At 37.8% G+C, this 19,380-nt stretch overlaps 1 long non-coding RNA gene across 1 annotated transcript in view; it reads left to right on the top strand.

Moving 5' to 3' along the window:
* The first annotated feature begins 16,087 nt into the window (after nt 1–16,087).
* Nucleotides 16,088–19,380, top strand: part of LOC134477518 (uncharacterized) — a 27,433-nt gene continuing 24,140 nt past the window's right edge. Inside the window, exon 1 of the long non-coding RNA XR_010049542.1 lies at nt 16,088–16,292. This is a non-coding gene — a long non-coding RNA (uncharacterized LOC134477518). The remainder of the gene's footprint in view (nt 16,293–19,380) is intronic.

Here is a 19,380-nt window from a genome sequence, read left to right as displayed (position 1 = left end):
ATGTTGGTTGTAACCATTAGTGTAGATGGCCTCAGGTCAGCAATAAAAAGAAGCACAGGGAGAGTGGATCAAGAAAGATCTATCAATACACTGATACAAGAATCACATTTAACTGGAAAGGAAATTCATAGACTGAAAATTAAAAGAGAGAAAACAATTGTTCCATGTGACAGGAGACCAGAAAAAAAGCAAGAGTAAGTTATCCATCAGTCTCAGAATGAATAAGAAAGATTTGGTATTTTCATACAATGGAAATCCTAGCTATAAAGTAGAATAATCTCAAAGTTCTTGTAGGTAAATGATGCAACTGGAGATCTTGTTCATGGTCAAAACAGTTTGAACTCACACAGGTGAACCCTAGCATAAAAACAGGAGGAGTTAATGGGATCCAGAAAGCAAAATAGTCATTGTAAAAGTGATAGGGAGGAGATACCTGGGAGGGAAAGGTGATAATCTTGTTAATTTTGAATTGTCTTGTCTTAACTCTTGTATTGTCACAGTTCTGTTAGGTTTGGCTTTGTTCTGTCTTGTTTTGTTAGATTGTTCTTTGTCTGATGGCATGGGCAGCTATTTTGAACATAATGGGATGGTTATGGTAATCATGATTGGTTTCCAATTACCCTATTTTGAAGCCTTATAATGCTTTCATTCATTTGTTTAATTGGTTTTATTCTGTTTTGTTTTGGTTTTATTATGTGTGATGGTATGAACAACTATTTTGAAGAAAGTGAGACATTATGGTAGCCATTGCTGATTTACTATCTTCTTGTTTTGAAGTTCTATCATGCTTTTATTCTTTTGTTTTGATCGATTCTATTCTGTTGTGTTTTATTTGATTTTATTAGGTGTGATAATATGAACAACTTTTTTGAAGGAAATGAGATATTATAGTAACCATTGTTTATTTTCTGTTTTCTGGTTTGGAAGTCCTTTAATGCTTTCAATCTTTTGAATGGTTTCCTAGTAGTTTGTTATGTTTGATACTATCGTATGTGAAGATATGATCAACTATTTCAAAGAAAACAAGAGACATTATAGTAGCCACTGTTGATGTCTTATGGTCTTGTTTTGAAGTCCTGTGTTGTTTGTATTGTTTGGTTCTGTTCTGATTTGCCTTTTTTTGGTTTTCTTTTGCTTTTGCTGTAGTTTATTTAAAATAAAAAATGACAACTCAGAAAATAGTCATTTAACTTATATACAAATTTATAATTGACAAATTAAATACATGCATTTATGATTTTCAACAACTTTGAAATTTTTCACCAACTGTTTCTTCAAAACACATATCTAGGTACCTTGATAATTTCTGTGTGGTTTCTCAGTATCTGTTTTTTTTCCCAGTTTCTTTTTTTTGGTTTTATTTTATGTGTCTTTTTAGTATGTCACTGATTTCACTAATCTTTCCTTCTGTGATGTCTAACTTGATGCTAATCCTATCCATGAACATTTTCTTTTGTTTTTTTTTGTCTCTAGAAATACTATTGAGTTTTTTAAAAATCTTCCATAGCATCATATGTTCATGGTTTTCTTTAGATTTCTAAACATATTGAAAATATTTATAATAGGGTACTAACTCCATCATCTTTGTCCTTTTTGACTATTTGTACTAGTTGATTTTATCCTTATTATAAATCAAATTTTATGCTCATTTTTATGTTTATTCTGGTAAGTATTGGATTATGAACATGGTGAATTTCATGTTGAGTGCTAGATTTTGTTTTATTTCTTTAAAAAATATTGGGCTTTGTTCTAGTATGCAGTTAAATTACATACAGTTTTGACAAAGATTTTCACATAAGAGCAAGAATTTTTAAAACTCTTTAATGGGAAAATTCTGGAGTAGTTTTTTTTGCATGATTAATTTTGCTTCACTCCAATGTACAACTTATCTGGTATCCTAAAACTGAAAGTTCCACAAATTCATCAACATCTTTCTAATGTTGGGTATTAAGAATTTGAAAGACAGCCTTTCCTGTGTGATCTCAGTTCTGCTTGGTAATTATTCTTTCCCCAGAAGCTGATTTTTCCGTGACCTTGTGGAGTTTCATTCTGACACAAAGATTTGTAGTGAGTTCAAAACTCAAGCAGACCCTGCCCAGATTTTTGTTGATTTTACTCTATGTTGCTCCCTGTCCTTCATGTTCTGTCCTACAAATTCTGTCCATCTCAATATCTTCAAACTCTTCAATTCAGTGATATTTCTGGGTCTGTGTGGGTTTTGCCTGTCTGTGTTATACGGTAGAAATTGTCTTCGAGCTAAAAGCTGCGGCTTTTGTTTTCACGTCTCTCACGATCACAGCTTCAGGCTACTCATAGTTAAATATCTAAATCATTTTTTGCCTATCTTCCTAGTTTGTAGAAGGTAACCGGAAAGACTCTTATTACCTCATAGACAAAAGGGAAAATTCCAACTAAAACTTTATTAAGAAAAATCTCATGAACATAACACCATTTCTTGTATAGTATTGATACTCTTCCATGTCAGTGCATAATTTTAATCATTTCAGTTATATTTGAAAAATTTCTGGGGGAAGTTATAAAATTACAGGATGCTCAAAGGCTTTACATTTCCAATGCAGAAAACAACCAACCAGATTTAACTCAGTTGTGGAATCTGTGCCTTGTTCCTAGAGAGAAGCTCATAGACTACGTAGGTTAGATTCTCAGACCTTAGGAAAATTTTTAGAAGCTGCAGGTACAGTTTAATGCCTTACGCAGAATGCAGGGTTGCTATCTCCTTTATGAGGAAAAAGATACTATTGCCGTTACGGTCAACTGCATTTAGATTCTATTTGTTTGCTCTTGTCCCTGTTGTAGTGATGATGCAACATATTCCCCAGTATTCTCACTCTAGGAAAAGAAAACCTTGGCCACAACTGGAAAGAGAGTGCTTAGTTCAGATACTTCTTCAGAAAAAGGCCAACAGTGGCTCGCTTCCCAATAATGAACAGTATAGCACAGCAAGCAGTTTACTAGCACTAAGAACGATGAAGGGGAATGATGATGGGATGTGTGTTACTGGATGAGCTAACCAATCTTTTAAACAATATTCAGTGGGTACTGGGGTATGAAAGATGCAAAAATCTGTTGCACTAAGATGTTCCTCTTTTCTGTTTTTGAGTGTTCTTTTGCTATTTTAGAGGGTACTTTTTGTTAGATCCACTCCAGTGCTTAACAAGATGTGCTACTGCTTAGCCCACTGAGCATCTGAATACGAGCTTTTCCAGTTTCTATTAGGAACATGCATCCATCATTTATAGTTGATTAAGAACTAAAGTATGATAGCTCTTCTCAGATATAAAAAGAGATAATGAACTCGAGTGAACCAGTTTTGATTCTTTATCTGTTCATGGCCTAGGATCACTCCCACCATTTTGTGTAGGTTTGTGTAATACCATGTAGTTTCAGTGAAATTTTCTGCTTAAAGAAAAAGTATCCCAGAAGATTAGCCCCATCATAGAGCTGAAAGACTACTTGTCTTTAAGCATTTTAAAAAAGACTGATTATCTTTAGAGAGCTGAAAGAATTTATTCTGTGACCTCACAGACTAAATTTGTAGTGGCTTTATTGGAATATTTGATTTTTAATTTCAATAAATTTCTATAAAATGTTAAAGCATGGCTATTTCAAAATCATTACAACTGTTCCTTGGTTAGCTACAACTGTATTCTAGCACTAGATGCTACTGTTTAACATTATTGGTTCTATTTAGTTTTGCTTCCTAGTGGTATAGAGTTCAAAAAGAAAACATACAGATATTTGGATGTATGTTAAACATGCTAGTTCATTTTGTGTCATCAAAGCAAGGAAAAATATTATTGAATATCAGTTGGAGAAGGCATGCCGGATTTTATCAAGTTCAAGAAGAGAAATTTAGCAAGATTATAATGTTAAATAGTTTAAGATGATAGCAGCTAAAAGCAGTTCTTATGGGCTTTCAGGGCTATATAGTACAAATATTAGAAAACTGGAGGGTATGCCAGCTTGGAAAAGCAAAAGATCTTCTGATCCTCTGACATATTCCTCTGGGTGACTACTTGGTTTCCAGATTAGAAATGAGCAACTTGTTTTTCTAAACATAAATGGAGAGAGCAATTCTGAAATTTCTGGGATGGTGTAACTGAGGTAAAGGAGCTACTTCATGAGGCTGTGGAAGAAATCTGATCAGAAGTAACAACTCAGGTTAAAGAAGCTGTGAAACATAATAAAAGGGTTGCTGAGCATCCTGAAAGGCATAAATAGAAACAACGAGCAGCATAGGAGAGTGAGGGGAACCTTGAAGGAACAATATAGAGAAGATTTGGAATGCGTGAAACAGACTTAGATCTCCAGGAAATTAAAATCTCCACTGAAAGCTGGCAAAACCACTTGAGCAAAACTGAAGACTGACTCTCAGACCTTGAAGATAGCAATTGCAAAATGAAAGATCTCTTAAAAATAACAAGGAACCAGGAAATAATCTAATGGCAGTAAGATGATTGAAAGAAAAATAATTTAAGAATTATAGGCATCAGCGAGAAAGCAGGAATCAACACAAATTACATAAAGAGATTATTTATAAAAGTAATAGCTGAGAACTTCTCAAGCATGGGAAAGGGACCTGACATATGGATAAGTGAGGCATATAGAAGTCAAATTAGCCATAACCAAAATAAATCTACACCCAGACATATCATAACAAGATCCCAGAAATTCAGCTCCAGAACAGAATGTTAAAGGCTGTTAGAGAAAAGAAACAGATCACCTATAAAGGAAAACCAATCAGAATCATGACAGACTTCTTTACACAAACCATCAAATTAAGAAGAGTAAAGTATTTCAAGTCCTAAAAGACCACAACTTCCAACCCAGATTGATCTACCCTGCAAATCTATCTTTCAAAGCTGATGGAGAAATAAGGTACTCACACAAACCAACCTACAAAGAGTACTGAAGGATATTCTAGAGAGAGAGAGAAAAATTACCACAGTCTCAGGAAGAGCTGCAAAATGGGTCACCAAGTGGGGCAGGCAGTTGGATGGAGGGGAAAGAGCAGGCAGCCAAAACAGTGTTGCAGACACGAACCAGTGCACATTGGCTGTAGCCATCAATGTAGATGGCCTCTATTCACTAATAAAAAGAAGCACAGGCAGAGTGCATCAGGAAGCAAGACCCATCAGGATGCGGTGTACAAGACACACATTAACTAGAAAGGAAATTCATGGATTGCAAGTCAAAGGGGAGAAAACAATACTTCATGCCACAGGGAACAATACAAAAGCAGGGATAGCTTGTCTGTCAACTGAGAAACAGGTAAGAAAGGTGCGGCATTTTCATACAATGCTACTCAGCTAAGGAAGGGTATTCTTGTAGGTAAATGAATGAAACCTGCAATCATCCTCTAGGGTGATGGTTTGGACATCATGTTGTCTCCCTAGTACAAAAAACTGAAGAAGTCAGTGGGGTCCAAAGTGTACAATCGATATTTCGAAAGTGAAGGAGAGGAAACTTCTAAAAGGAGAAAGTGGTAGCCAATGTTAATTTCTTATTATTTTGTTTTAAAGTTCTATATCATCCCATTGTTTTGTTTTGGTTGGCTTTCTTCTGTTTTATTTGTTTTGATTTTAATAGGTCTGTCCCACTGCTGTTTTGAAGATAACAAGAGGCATTATGGCAGCCATTGTTGACTTCCTCTTGTCTGTTTTGAAGTCGTATATTGCTTTCACTGTTTTGTTGTGATTGGCTTTATTATGTTTTGTTTAGTTGAATTCTCTTAAAAAGAAGGAAATAGGACAGACAATACCTGAAGTAATAAATAAATTGAATACTTAAAAAGATACTAGTGTTCTAAAATTCAGGGCTAGCATCTTACTGTGTGTGAGGATTAAATGAATCAACCTATGAAAAGTAATTAGAATCGTCCCTAGCACATGGTAAGGTTCCATGAGGGTTGGTACATCTTATAGCATTCATTAGAATAAGCTCCTGTTCTCTCTCTCTCTCTCTCTCTCTCTCTCTCTCTCTGTCTCTCTGTCTCTGTCTCTCTCTCTCCCTCTCTCTTTCCCACTCTCTCTGTCTCTCTCTCTGTCTTTGTCTCTTTCTCTCTGTCTCTGGCTCTCTGTTGTGTCTCTGTCTCTCTCTGTCTCCCCCCAAGGAACAGAACTCAGGAAATGCTTGTCAGGAAGGTGCTGTGCCCTGAGCTGTATCTCCAACCAACTCACGCTCCCTCCCAGTCAGTCCCTCATTGGGAAGGAAGTGGGAGGTGGTGGACGGGCTGAGGCAGGCCTTGGACAGTCAGCTCCTAGCAGTCTTGCCATTTGGACCGTAACACTGTATTGTATTTCATCATTAAGCTGGAAGCTCATGACGAAGCCTTCTGAAGTGACTGACTTGATCTTTTCCGTGCAAACTATTTTTTCCTGTACTTTGAACTTTAGCTTCGTTTCTGCCTGTTCTGCTCTTTTCTTTGAATATTCTAAGCAGAATAAAGAAAAGACAACATGAGTAAAGGAAGAAAAGTGATAAGGAGAAAGGAGCTTTTGAGTAAGAAAAAGAACTAAGGTTAAGAATTTCGCCTCTGAGAACTGCAGGCGTCTGTGCATCAGGCTCCCTGGAAGGCCCACAGTCCTGATTCCTGTCTTGGATCCTGACTCGGTGTTCTTCAGTGAGGCGCTTGCCCTGGCTGCCCTCTGCCTCTCTTCCCGTCGTCTGTGCTTCCCGTCTTTCTTTTCCTTCCCTACTTCTTGTTTTATGGAAAACAGATAAAGCAGAATTGCATAGTACAATATTAGGGAGATAACAATAGTTCATACATTGTGTATTGTCATCTTCAAAACAGAGTACAAGACCTGGACATAAAATTCTCCAATTTGTATTTGCTCATTTCCTTTTCAATGATCTATGAGATGCTGACAGTGTACCTAACTTGCATATTTTTCTCACTTTTCCCTTTCCCTTATCCTAGTTCCTTCTACCTTTTAAACAATTTCTTCTCATTTCATAATACCTATTGTACATTTTAGATCCTATTTACTCTCTCAATTTCTTACACAAGGGAGACAATGCGATGTTTGTACATGTGAGTCTGATTTATTTTACTTATGAATATGTTCTCAAATTACATCCATTCATCTGCAAAAGGCTCAAATTTATCCTTCGTTATGGCTGAGTAGTACTCCATTGTATAAAAAGACCACATCTTTTCTTCTTTTTTTTTTTTGCTCTTTTTCGTTTTTTTATCGGTACCAGGGATCAAACTCACGACCGCCTGCTTGCAAGGCAGGTGCTTATGCCACTGAGCTAAATCCCCAGCCCCTGTGACCACATCTTTTCTATCCATTTCTTGATTGATGGTATTCATGTTGTTTCCAAGATTGGGCTATCTCAAATTGTGCTGCTGTAAACATGGGTGCACATACATTGCGGGGTGTGTGTGATGTTTTTACTCTTCTGGGAATATACCCCAAAGGAGAATAGCTGGCTGGAATAGGACCTCTAATTGTAGGCTTTTGAGGAATCTTCATACTGAATTCCAAAGTGGTTATTTCAGTCTGTACTCCCACCAATAGCGGAGAAGGGCTCTTTTCCCCCACAGCCTCTCCAGAATTTGTTGTTGGTTGATTCATTCTGGAGTGAGTGTTGTTTTAATTTGCATTTCTCAAGTGACCAATGATGTTGAGCATTTTTGCATATATTTATACATTATTTGTATTCCTTCACCTGAGAAGTGCATATTCATCGCAGACAACCATTTTTGGATTAGGTCTTTGAATTTGGAGGAGGGATCTAATTCTTTTCAGTTCTTTATATGTTCTAGATAGAAGTCCTTTGTCTAAGAGAAAAGGTAGTCTTTTCACTCCATTGGTGATTCTTTTTGATTTGCGTAAGTTTTTTAATGAGATTATATCCCGGTTGTTGATTCTTTGAAATATTTCCCATGCAGTTTGGGTTTTATGGACTCTGCCTAGACCTGAGACTTCAAGATTTTTATCTACTTTCTCTTCCGGTAGATTTTATGTTTCTGTTTTAATATTTATTTATTGTTTTGTTTATTTTTCTGTCTTAATATTTAGATCTTTAATCCATTTTGAGTTGCATTCAGTGCATGGTGATAGTCATGGGTCTAGTTTTAGTCTTTGGCATGTAGAGAGACAGTTTTCCAGTGAGCATGTTTGACCTTTTTGTCAAAGATAAGGTGACCGAGTATGTTTGGAGCTGTGTCTGCATTTTTCAATCTGTTTCACTGTTCTTGAAATCTGTTTTTTTTTTTTTTTGCCAGTACCAAGCTTATTTTATCATATTTACTTTGTAGTATGATTTCAAGTGAGGGATTGTGATGCCTCCTGCCTGCATTTGTTGCCCAGTATTGCTTTTGCTGTTCTAGGTTTCTTCTGGTTCCAAATGAATTTTAGGAGTGTTTTCTTTAGTCTTGTGAGGTATGCTAATGGTATTTAGATCAGGACTGTGTTAAATCTGTCCAACAACTTTGGAAGTATGACCATTTTCATTGTCCTGGCTTTTCCCGTCCATAGTAAGGGATAACTTTCCAATTTCTGATATCCTCTTTGATCTCTTTTTTTCAGAGTAATGTAATTTTCAATATGTAGATCTTTTACTTCATTTGTTAGATCGATTCCTAATTTTTTCATTTTTGGATGCTATTGTGAAGAGTGTGATTTCCCTAATTTCACTCTAAGTGATTTTGATGCTTATGTACAGGAAACTGTTAACTTTCAAGCGCTGACACTGTATCCAGCTATGCTACTGAATTTGGTTATTAAATTTAGAAATCCTGCAGTGGAGTTTTTGGGGTCTCCTATTTGGAGTATCATGTCACCCGTGGACAGTGATAAATTAACATCCTCCTTTCCTATCCTCATTCTTTCTGTTTTTCCTCTCCTAATTTCTCTGGTTAATGTTTTTAGAACTGTATTGAATAGGAGCGGTGATAGTGCACAGCCTTGTCTTGTTCCTGATTTTATTGTGAAAGCTTTCAGACTTTCTGTAGGATTTTAATCATGAATGTGTGTTAGACTTTTCTAACACACATTCAAGATTTTTCTGCATCGATCAGGTGACTTTTGTTCTTGGCTCTGTTGAAATGGTGTCATGCGTTTATGGATTTGTGGTCATGGTGTATAATATTCTTACTGATTTGTTGCATTCTCTTTGCTAGTACTTTATTGAGGATTTTTGTGTCTATGTTCAATTTGGAGAGTGGCCCGTAGTTCTAGTTTTTTTCCTTAGGATTTTCTCTGGTTTTGGTATCAGGGTAATACTTGCCTCCAGGAATGATTTAGGGATTATTGTTTCCCTTTCAATTTCATTAACGAGTTTGAAGAGTATTGGGATTCAATCTTTCCTAAATTTCTTGTAGATTTCAGCCATGAGTCTGTCAGGCCCTGATCTTTTCTTTGTTGTCTTTAATTACATTTTCAATTCCATTGACCAATCCTGGGTCAGTCAGAATTTTTCTATCTTCTTGATTCAGCATTGGAAATTCATACATATCTAAGAATCTGTCCATTTCTTCTGTGTTTTCTATCCTATTAGAATAAGCATTTTAAAGAAGGTATTGATTATCTTACAAATTTCCACAGGATTTGTAGTAATTTCACCCTTTTCATTTCTCCTTACATGAATTTGAGTTTTTCTCTCCTTTTTTGATAATGTTGGCTACAGATTTATGAATTTTATTTATTCATTCATTTAGAGTACCAATTGTTTGATGAAACATTTTTTGTATTGTTTTGTTAATCTCAATTGCATTAATTTGTGTTCTGTTCTTTATAATTTCCTCCCTTGTATGGAATTTGGGCCTGACTTGTTCTTATTTTTCTAGAAAACTTAGGTGCAACATTATGTTGTTTATTTGTGCTTATTTTGTTTTCTTTTTCTTTTTTTTCCCACTGGTACCAGGGATTGAACTCATGGCCATGCGCTTGCAAGGCAGGCGCTTACAATGCTGAGCTAAATCCCCAGCCCCTGAAGAAGGTATTTTTAAGTTTTCATGTGTTTATGGAGATTTTTGTGGTTTATTTTTCTCATTAATTTCCAATTTCATTGCTCTATGGGTAGATAATATGCATGGGATAATTTCAATTCCTTTGCATTTACTTTAGCAGGTTATATGGGCTAGTATGTGGTCTATTTTAGAGAACGTCCTATGTGCAGCTGAAAATGTATATTCTAATGTTGGGCGGAACACTCTGTAAATATCTACTAAATCCATTTGGTCGCAGATTTAGTTCAGTCATATTTCTTTGCTTTTTTCTGTCTAGTTGATCATCTCTTTGTGAAATGGGATATTAAGTATTCTGATTTTAGTTGTGCTGTTGCTTGTTGAATTTTTATGTCTATTAATGTTCATCTTACATAGTTGGGTGCTCTCACTTTTAGTGTATACATATTTATGATTGATATTTCTTCTAGAATTTTCCCCCTAAAAAGTATGTAGTGACCTTTTTAAAAATCTCTTTTTAAATTTTTTTTTATTTTAAAGAGGTTAAGACAAAAGAGGGCATAACAAAGCAGATCAGAACAGATGTAAGCAACACAGCACTTCACCACAAGACAAGCCATAATTTACAGTAACTACCATAATGTCTCTTTCTTTGAAATAGTTGAGCATTACTTCAAACATAGTATCAAACATAACAATATAGTATAAAACCATTCAAGAGAACGAAAGTATTACAGGGTATTCAGAACCAAATAACAGAGAACAAATACTGGCTACTATATTATGTCATTTTCCATAGAAAATTTGTTTACACTATCACACATAATAAAATCCAATAAGATACAATATGATAGAACCAGTGGAAACAGAAGAACAAAAGCATGGTAGGATTTCAGAGTAAGATAATATTAAATCAGCACTGGCTATTATAATGTCTTATTTTCTTCAAAATAGCAGTTCATACTATCGTAGATAATAAAGTCAAACAAACCAGGAAAAAATCATTCCAACTAATGAATGCAAACATTATAAGGCTTCAAAGCAATGTAATGGGGAATCATGATTACCATAAACTCTTATGTACTCTTACCATTTCTTATACTAGGGAGACTATACGGTATTCATACATGTGAGTTTGGCTTATTTTGCTTATGAGTATGGTCTCAAGTCGCGTCCATTTATTTATAAATATTTCAATGTGATCATTCTTTATAGCTGAGTAGTACTCCATTGTTAAATCTCTTTTGATCATTCATGGTTTGAGGTTCACATTGTCTGCAAACAGAACAGCTGCTTCTTTCTGGGTTTCTGTCACATGGAGTATTGTTTCCCACCTGTTGACTTTTCAGTCTATGAGGTTCCTTTTGAGTCAATATGTTTTTTGTGTACAGCGTATTGTTGGCTCCTGTTTCTTGATCCATTTGGCCAGGTTGTTTTTTTGATTGATGAATTGAGCCCGTTTTTGTTGTTGGTATAACTAATATGTATGAAATTGACTTTGTCTTGTTATTTTCTTTCTATTGTTTCCCTGATTTTCTTCTCTGTTTAATTGCTGTCCTGCCTGGTGGTTTCTTTCGGTTGTTCTTGGAGTTGTGGTCATTTTTATCTCTATCTAGAATGTTTTCCAGTATTTTTTCTAGGGTTGGTTTGGTGGTCATGGATTTCTTCAGTTGTTCTTTGTCATGAAAGTGTTGTATTTCTCCGTTAATTTTCAAAGATAGTGTTTCAGGTTTCATCAAGTGGGGTTGGAAGTCATTTTCTTTTAGGACTTGCAACACCTCACTCCAAGTTCTCCTTGACTTGATGGTTTGTGTTGAGAAGTCTGCTGTGGGCTTTCCTTAACAGACTGTTTCCTTTCTCTAACAGCTTTTAACAGTTTTTCTGGTGCTGAATTTTTGCAATCTTGATTATTATATGTCTGGGTGTAGGTTTATTTTGGCTATGGCAAACTGGAGTTTTATATGCCTCACTCATCTATATGTGATTCTGTTCTCATCTTTGGGAATCTTTTGCTATTACTTTAAAATTTTTTCTTTTGTTGTTGTTGTTGGCTGGGGGCCAAACTCACGACCTCGCACTCGTCAGTTAGGTGCTTGTGCTGCTGGACTAAATTCCCAGGTCTTTCTGCCATTATTTATGCAAATAGTGTTTTATGTCATTTGTGTTGACGTCTGCTTTTTTCATGATACTCGTCATCTTTACCGTTTTTGCATTGTCTCGGTTATGTTGAATTGTTATTTCACGGTCCCTTGTTATTTTTAAGAGATCTTTCCTTTTGTGATCGCTAGCTGTGATCCTTTCTTCAAAGTCTTAATGTCTGTCTTCAGTTTTGTTCAAGTGGTCTTGCCAGTTTTCAATGAAATTTTTAATTTCCTACATGTTGCTTTGATCTGTTTCATGTTTTCTTATTTCTTTCCTACATGGTCATTCACGGTTTCTATCATTTTCCTTTGCTCTCTCTTTCTCTCTCTCTCTCTCTCTCTCTCTCTCTCTCTCTCTCTCCCTCTCTCTCTGGTATTGGGGATCGAACTGAAGACCTTGCACTTGCCAGGCAGGTGCTTATGCCACTGATCTAAAATCGTCGGCCCTCTCTGTCTCTCTCTCTCTTTTAAACCATGTCTACTCCAGATGTGCTGAGCAACTTCTTTATTATGGTTGCCATTTCTTCTCTTACCTGAAATTATTTCTGAACTGGCATCCTCTATAGGCTTATGGATGTTTTTGGACTTGTTTCTTTGCTTCTGTTGCTAGCATTTCTAAAATTTCAGGTGTGTGTCTTCCATTTTCCTCCTCTTATGATGTCTCTTGGACTTATTCTGGGTTGGAGGTTTGAGATGCCATTTTGCGTCTGTGTCTTGTCATTTTCTCTTTCACAAATTTTAATTTTGTTTCGTGTGTTGATTCTTGTAAGTTTTTGTAGTATGTAGCTATATCACTAAGTCAAGTCTTCTCTAGGAAAAGTCTGTTCTTGAAGGATGTCTTCTGTGTGTAGGAAGTTCTTGGTTTGTGTCTGTCTCAAGAGCTTGTCTTCCCAACTAACTAAGAGTGAGATATTGATATGTTTGTCTTGGTCTCTAGTCCTTTACTGCTGAGCTGTGGGGAAGCTATTATCCCAGAGCATCCCAGTATTGTTACGGAAGGGTAAATGGCTGATCACAACTGCTGCGATATCCTTGTTAAAGTAGCATAATTAGCAATAACAATAGCATCAAGCCCACTTTAGAAACTAACAAATTTGTAGGTACTAATTTTGTGTCTTAAGCCATAGGAGCAAAATCTATTATATAACAGAACCAGCCATAAATTGGGAGATTGTATGCAAAGTGTTTCCTCTTGGTAGAGTGGTTTCATCCTGTGCTGGGTAAGTTTAAAAAGGATTGTGGATAAAAGGATGATAACTTAAAAGGAAGTAGAAGCAATTCTGGAAGACAAAGGACGATCATGCAAGCACTGGAAGAAGAGGGCAGCATGAAGGCGTAAGCAAGGAAGGGTCTGGATTTGGTCTCTGGGTTGGGGGGCTGGGATTAGTTTTCTATGGCTGGAGTTCTACCCAGCCATTTAGAAAAGAGAAAAAAGAAGAAGGAGGAGAAGGAGAAGGAGGAGGAGGGGGAAGAGGGGGAGGAGAGAGAGAGAGAGAGAGAGAGAGAGAGAGAGAGAGAGAGAGAGAAGGGGCGGCACCACCACAGATTCTATTCTCTGTTTTTCCCCAAGCACAGTGCTAGTTTCCCTGGCTTTCCTCCGGCTGGCTCTTCCTGTTCTGGCTCCTTTGGACTGTCCCCCACTGCTGGGCCTGCTTGCCCCTCCTGTGTGTCCTAGCGGGATCCACGGTGTTGCCGGGATTCCTGCTGGTTGCTTGGTCCTGTGCGTTTAAAGTGGAGGAGCCAGGCGCCTGGATTCTCTCTCCTGCCCATTCTTAGATGGAGATCATTTGACGTTTCTTTGTAATTATTTCTGGGTTATTTTTGCTTGTAGTTAGAGATGATGCCACTTCAACATTTTGAAATTGTTTAAAATGTTTAAATTTTGAAACCTAAATTTAATTAGTTTACATATATGTTCCTTAGTAGTCTAAATTTATGATACTTGTATAAAGTTGGTATTTATAAAGCTATTAGAATATTTTGGTTTTTTATTTATGTTTATCTTATAGGAGTGATATGATGTTAATTTTTCATATCTATAGTAATGTGTTTCTAAATCTTTATGATATATTTATGGTATATTTTATAATTGGGCATATATGTTTGTGATAGATAATATTTATTATGAGTTATGTCTTCTTATCAAAAGCCTCTATGACATTTAATGCTTTTTTCCCTGGATTTCTACTTTGATGCTTGTATTGTGATTTATGGGTTTTTCTTCTATTTTTCTTTTTTGCAGTGAATATTGACTTACTGTGTCTTTATTTCACTATCAACTTTTCTGAGTCACTTTGAATATGTATCTCACATTTTTAAGAATTAGGGGTTGAATCCTCACACTAAACTACATTCTGAGCCCCTTTTTACTTTTTGTTTTCCGACAGGGTCTCCCTGAGTCATCTCCATCTGTGAATCCTTCAGCTGCATTTCTTGTTGTCAATATGCATCTTCGTGGTATTTTTCTAGAGATTACATGGGTTGTGCTTTCTGAGAGCTTTCATATTTGATTATGTGCTTTATATTGGTATGAAAAGGACATTTTGCTGAGAGTTAGAACTCTTTTTTTGGCACCAAGGACCAAACTCATGACCTTGCACTTTGCCAGGCAGGTGTTGTGCTGCTGAGCTAAATCCCTGCCTAAAGATAGAACTCTTGAATCATAGCTATTCCCCTTAAAAATTAATGTGAGTCCATCTCCTTTGGCTTTTAATGGACTGCAGAGAAAACGTCCACTCCAGCTTGCTTGTAAGTGCATATGTGGGTATGTGTTCCCTCACAGATACTCTGGAGGTTGGAAAGTATCTACTTGACAGTTTAACACCTGGGATAGGATAGAACAGGAGTGTGTGTGTCAGCGAGGTCACATGTGGACCAGAAAGGAAAGAGGGATCTATAAATCTGTCACGGAGATTATGTTAAAATTGTTGTACCAGAGGTCAGATTTCTCACGTTTGTTTTTTCCGTTCACCCTAGCCTGTACTCCAGAGACACAGGATAGGGGTAACGTCCTTTGGGATCCTCTTTCCTGGGGGTTCCACTTGCCTAGAAGGGAGACGTGTCCTGGCATTTTGGGGGGCCGTACTTCTAATGTCCACGTGTATTTTAATATAACAGTAGCCAGATAGATAAAGGTTTAGACAAGAGAAGACTTTTGGAGCCCCAGTGTTGCTTGGTAGCCCTACTCCAATACACGCTACAGTTGTTCTACTAGAAAAGTGACCCTGTCTCTGTCTTTTTTATGGTCCCTCTTGCTCTTTTAAAGGTGACTTAGGGTCCTGCTTCCTCTCCTTTGTCAGGAAAGCACTTTCCAGCATCAGCACACCCCTGAAATCCTGGGCAAGGAGCGCGCTGAACAGGCCGCCAGCTTTCCTGGCGTCCGCACGGGCTTGCTTTGCTGCCCTAGCCGGAGAGGCTCTGAATCCGTCGTTCTAGCCCTCTGTTGCTTCTCCTTAGCTCTTGTGTTTTTCCCCATCAGGGATTGCTAATGAAATTTCTCAAGAGCTGCTTAACATCTCACAGTGCTGCACAAGAAGAGAAAACCCTTCCTTCCGGGGCGCAGGACTGAGTGGGCTCTCGTGAGAGTGTCTATCCTGCTTTACCTTTACTTACAGACAGCATCATCTGCTCACTTGCTGAGGTGTTGGCAGTATAATTTATTTTTAGTACTGAGACTTTGTTCTAATAGTTTATCTTTAGGATTTTATCTCTTTCTGGGAAAAGGATTTCAAATAGACTTTTCATTTCTTTGTAAAAGGCTAGAGAAAATAGGTATAAATTAAAACTTTTGCATTTTCTTTCATTCCTAAGAATCAGGAACACTCTGATTTCCATAAGACGTCTTTGCAAATTCGTTTTTTATATTGTTTTCAGCATAAGATTAAGCTCATCCAGCCTTTGATGGATTCAGATAAGTTTCCTCCGGACTCACCCCCAATCTGAAAATGCTCATTTGGTCAGCCATGTTGTCCTGAACCTGGTAACCACAGCAGCTCCGGAGGGATGGGGTGTGTGCCTGACAGAAGTGGCGGGAGTGCTTGCAGCCACCTGGAGCCATAAATCATGTGACTCAGTCAGTGTTCCTGAGGTGATCATGCTCTCTTAGAGACACAATTTATTTTGTAGATTATTCCTGGAAAAATGTCATCTCCCTGGCTTCTCTGTGCCTTCCAGGGTACTGCTGGATATCTATCTGCATCTATCTATCAGGCGTAAGTACCCTCAAAAAGCTAACAGGTTTCAAAAATAATTGGAAAGATAAATCTCCTGCAAATTATTATACAAAAGCAAACATGAAGAATCTTTGGGTTGTTATTGCTGCTGTGTATTTTTGTTACTATAGTTGATGAGTTGGCTCTAATATTGTTGAATACTTGTGCATTGATTTACAATTTCTTGTCCCTATTCTTTAAGTAATTCTCTGCTAAAATTATTTTATGTACTAGCAGCTACATTTCAGCAGTTTTCAACATGGCACCTTAGCTGTCTTCCTAAGTGTTATCTTTAAACTATTCCTACCAAGTGAGATTTAGATTTTGAATGTTATCTATTTATATCATCTTTTTAAAGCATTTTATGGTAAAATTATGCACTTGCATTTACCTTGTAAGGAATTAGAGTGGTATCCTTATTTAGAACATTTTCATTTCTTTCTGACATTTAGTAAGCTGTTAGAGAAAACTGATGTGTAGCTTGCTGTCTTCCAGTTACATCAGTTGTTTGAATCAGTGAGCTGAGTGTGAATACATTAAACTTATTTTTAGAATGTTCTTTCTTATAAATGCATCATGCACGTCATCGTCTTAGCCGCCTCACGAATGTGGGAAGTGAACTTGTCAGATATCACTCCCTTCCCAGGGTCAAGCTTAATTGAAACTTTGAGAAGGAGATAGGGAACCACTAAAGAAAACTCCAAGTGATTCAAGTAGTGATATTTATAAATCTCTGAGTCAGCCATGACTCAGCACGGAAGCACCAGCCCCAGGACACAGTTTGGTTAAAGCAACAGTGTAAAATTGGAGCTGAGACCCGTTGGGGCTCTTGTTTGACATGTTGGATATTGGCATTCGGAGCAGGCAAAAATTTGGAGGAAAGACCCTTTCAGTCTAGAATCATTTGTGTAACTCTTACAAACTCGAGCAGTAAACTGCCTTACTGATTCCCTCTCAATTAAAAAAATATTAAAGGCAGAAAAAAGACATCATTAGTTAATTTGAGATTAAAGTTTGAGGTCTTCTTAGATTTTTTTAAAAAATTAGCATTTTTAAAAACTTTATAATGTGTCACAACTGCCTACTATTGGTCTTACAATACCTGTTTTATAAATGATGGGCTGAGCTTGCACAAGTTAAAAGGCTTTAATACAACTGGCAGACAATTTTCAGTCAAGATTGCAATTCCAGTGTTTGCTATCAGACAGACCCAAGTTCTCTACCCTGTGGTGCTTCGCATGACTGAATGAAGTACAATAAATTGCTGATCTTAACTAGGCCACTTCAAATGAGCCAAAATTCCAAACCCAATTTTGGTTTAAAGTAAACTCTCTCAAATTTTAATTGCTAAGTGATAAGAGGTAACATTAGACATCATTTTAGATTTTTGGAGGATGACAATAAAACCTGTCTATCTTTATTTTGGTACTGGTAAAATTATATTTGGCAATTTGTTTTCCCTTTTGAATTTTGAAGACAGATTCAGGTCAAATTTGTCATACATGTGATGACTCCTAATATGTATATCTGAGAACCTTTCCTTCAGAATTACAGAGGATTACAATGAGTTTTCCCAGTGTGTATGTGAGGGGTAAAGATTTGGGGCTTATTCTAGCCTTTGGCACTGTGGGAACAGACTGCTATGGGGCCAGAAAGGGGTCAGAAAGCCTCAGGCAGAGCAGCACTTTGCAAGGCAGCCCGTCTGTCCGGTTCCCAGGGTGGGACTCTGCACAGTGCAGCCCCATGTGGCTTCACAGCAAATCTAGCTCCTTGCGTAATGAGACCATTTTGACTGCTGGCCAAGGAATGTTAAGAAAGAGAGACAGATGACTGCAGAAATCCTGCATTTCACCCTTTAATATGGCTAGCACTTAGAGCTGCAGAAAGGAAGCCTCACGCTGGAGTTCAAAGAGCAGGCGTCACGTGATCATCCACACTACTGCCTGAGAGCCAGAGAGCTGTCAACTTTTTATTTACTCCAGCAAGAATGTTAAAAGAAAGAAACCGCTACTATCTACTCTTATAAAAGTAACGCCTCTTTAAAGCTAAAAGGAGGAAGGTCGTTACATAAAGGCTGACGTTCACAGTCAAGGGCAGCCGTGTTCTCCTGTGACCCCAGCACTCTGCGAAGCTGAGACACGAGGATGACAAGTTCTGCCTGAGCAACTTAGCAGCTAATGAGCCTCTCTCTCTCTCTCTCTCTCTCTGTGTCTCTCACTGTCTCTCTCTGTCTCTCTTTCTCTCTCTCTGTCTCTCTCTCAGTCTGTCTCTGTCTGTCTGTCTGTCTCTCTGTGTCTGTCTGTCTCTCTATGTCTCTCTCTCTCTCTCTCTCTCTCTCTCTCTCTCTGTCTCTCCCCCTAATCTCTTTCAGAGATTGACCATGGGAACTTTGTACTGAGCTATCTCTCTATCCTTGTGAAAGAGAGAGGCAGGCAGACAGACAGACAGATGCAGAGACAGAGATAGAGACACACAGAGAGAGAATGAATAACCTTTAGTTGAAATAGATTTAATGTCTTTCCAGACTCACCCTGCTGCTCTTATCTCACTGTTTGCCTCTCCCTGTCAGGGGTCAGAGCTGCCTGCAGATGACTGCTGACCACTCCTGCAGGTGTAATGCTCTGAAGCTGAATAACGGTCCTAGGGTTTTGATTCATTCTCAGATCTTAGAGAAATCTTGGAAAATTTACCTTAAAAATGTAGCCCAGGACAGGGTTATAATCCATATTGAAAACATGCTGAAACTGAAGAAAGGCATGTTTGCCAAGTCCTGGAGCTGACTCTGGGGAGGGGCCCGAAGAGGGTACAGAGAGATAATCCAGCTCCTCTTCAGGGCTGCAGCGCTCCTTACCCCAGAAGATACAGTGTTGGGTAGGCGCATCGCAGGCCGAGAGTCGGAAGCCCGCTCCTCCAGAACCAGAAGCCTCTGTGTGGTCCACTTTGGAACAGCCATCCCTGGCATTGTGCAAGCAGTGTCTGAAAGCCAATAGTGAGGTCTCCAGGTGTTTCCCTGCCTGCCTGCCTCAGTGGGCCTGAGATCCTCTTGATGGACTCACCTGAGCTCACAGATGCCGTGCGTGTCGTGCGC

This window comes from Cavia porcellus, unplaced genomic scaffold (assembly GCF_034190915.1).
Source record: "Cavia porcellus strain 051 isolate PalLab524CR breed Dunkin Hartley unplaced genomic scaffold, mCavPor4.1 scaffold_9, whole genome shotgun sequence".
Lineage (NCBI taxonomy): Eukaryota > Metazoa > Chordata > Mammalia > Rodentia > Caviidae > Cavia > Cavia porcellus.
The sequence above is the reverse complement of the archived record's forward strand: the minus strand, read 5'-3'. Positions and strand labels throughout refer to the sequence as shown.